Source organism: Sinohyriopsis cumingii, chromosome 6 (assembly GCF_028554795.1).
Source record: "Sinohyriopsis cumingii isolate HCF-2022 chromosome 6, ASM2855479v2, whole genome shotgun sequence".
Classification (NCBI taxonomy): Eukaryota; Metazoa; Mollusca; class Bivalvia; order Unionida; family Unionidae; genus Sinohyriopsis; species Sinohyriopsis cumingii.
Genome location: NC_142966.1, coordinates 89,562,989 through 89,565,616, shown reverse-complemented (window position 1 = coordinate 89,565,616; position 2,628 = coordinate 89,562,989).

The window sequence follows — 2,628 nt, the reverse complement described above, 5'->3', positions numbered from 1 at the left end:
TGAAGTTGTTCTCTTATTATTGCTTTCATTATATGCCCATCGTAAGGAGAAGTGTATTATTTTATGTGCTGTCCATCCATCAATAACCAATTTTGTTTCTGCACAATGTTTCTGGTTCACAATCTAGTTACCAAATTTTCTGGGTAGTTTGCATTTGGAGTAGGGAGGTACTTTATTGATTTGGAGGTCAAAGACCAAGGTCACTGTGTGGTTAGCTTGTACTTGGTGTGAAGTAGATGCCTATTGATTTAGATGTCAAAGGTCAAGGTCACTGGTGTGGAAAGAAAAACTTTTTCAGCATAATAACAGGAGTTCTCCATCTTAGATGGTTACCAAACTGTATTGATAGCTTGAACTTAGGGTATGGAAGAACCTTGTTGGTTTTGGGGTCTAAAGGTCAGTGGTCATGGTTATTGCAACTGAAAGAGGAAACATGGTTCCTGTACAGTAAAACAGTTCAACTTAACATATTTGGACCTTTGTGGATGGCTTGGATTTGGGGTAAGGAAGAAGCTTGTTGAGTTTGAGGTCAAAATGTCGAGGTTACTAACTGAAAGAGGACAAAAGGTTTCTGCAGAATAATATTATTTGTATGTCGCATACCTGGACCATACTTTGTGTATGGCTTATACCAGGTGTAACGAAGAAGCCTATTCATTTTGGGGTCAGAGGTCAATATTACTGACTGAAAAAAGTGGTTTTGGTGCACAAATTTCAGTTATCTACACATAGGATTTTTTAATTTTAGGGAGGGTTTATAATGTGCCTTTTACCATACTCTAGCTTGTAGCTGTTGCAGTTGTTATGAGGAGAGAGAGGGACAATAACCAGAGGAATTGTTTGAAAATTAACTTAGGTGTAACTTTACTGATGGCTATTGTCACTGGTAAACACTTGTTGGTATTAATAACAACTAGAAGATGATATACCTTTTGCCAACAAAAATAAATAGAAATCTGTATGGACCCCAGCACAGTAAGGGCTTATCCAGGATAACATTTTCAGTTAGTAAAATTCATCTTTGCTGACAATTGTGCCACACTTCAAGTCCTATAATACCTAAATAGAAGTAATCGATTTTCAACAAAAAAAACCCCCGAACTTGTGAACTTTGTCTGCAGAGATACATCATCTTCCATCTTAATGACACTACTGAATCTGTACCTTTTGCACCACAATGCACCGCACCAATTAGTCATGTTCCCTGTTTCATATGCACACTGCTATCTACTCTGCTGCTTGAATGACAAATCAGGAGATGCAGATACCAGTGAAAAATTCACAATGACTTCATTTACAAGTGGTGTAAAGGTAAATTCCTTCAACTGAATGTTTTTTTCTGGATAAAATATTGTTGCATCAGGAATATAAACACTAATTTAGCTGTTGTATGTACAAGTAGGATGAGAAAATAATTTAAAAAATCACTGATACATACACTGATGGGATATTTTAAGGTAAAACACTTTTATACACTTTTATTGCAAGCATGGGTGGTTGCTTTTAAAGTAATGCATATACATGCTGCCACCGAAGAAATCACATGGTGGAAATGGTGAGAACTTTGCTATATGATAGCTCTGTATTTTGTTTATTATATGCATCAAAACCTGACAAAATTATAATATTACTCTGAAACAAATTGAAAACTGAATAATGTATCCATCCTGTTTTTTGCAGTTTGAAACAAAGCTCTTTCCTTCTTGTGATAACATTGCAATTTACATTACAGTGTTAAAATATAATGCACAAACCATTATCACCAACTTATTCTGGCACCTTGAAGAAACATTTTCAACTACATGAATAATAATAATAATAGTAATAATAATTGAAATGCAGAATATTTAGTGCGTCATCTGTTTTTTTGTTGGGTAACATTGAAACCCAAAGAACAAAAGTGGATCTGAGTAACTGGAAAGAAATGCATATGATAGTTTTATGTTCTGCTTACATTATCTTTAGCATGCTTTAGGAAAAAAAGAAACATTACACAGAAAAATTAGAGCTAGTATAAAAATGATGACGGCAAATTTGAGTCCCCTTTTCCTAGAAGACCATAGTGTGTAGGTGCCAGTGTTGCATTTTCCCTATTCTAGCACATTTTATCTTAAAATTAACTGTGAAGCAAATTTATTTCATGCATGCTAATGCCATGTAAAAGATGACAAGCATGGATTTAAATGTAAAGTAGCTCTCATCTTTGCTGCTTGTACTTGTTGGGTTGGCTGCTTTGATATTATTGTTGTAGCCATGGTTTTTGTTATCTTCGTTAGAGAGGAGCAAGAGAGATCTGCCTCGTATTTTTGTACCAAAATATAAGCTCCTATTACATTAAATTCCATATTACAAACTTGAGGAGGTACTACACATATTTTTAATTTTAAGATAGCAACTCTTCTGATTCTTTGACAACTTTGGTAATGGGGCCTATGGAGATTTGTTTTTTTTAATAATTTTATGTAAAATAAAACAAGACTAAATCGGCATGCAGAGGCAGAAAAACAGAAGAAAAAAGATATAATTGACCTTAACACACAAGAAAGGCATCATCACAGTACAGTGGAAAATGTATTGATATTGAAAACGTATTGAATGAGAATCTTAAAATGATGTGTCTAGCTTACG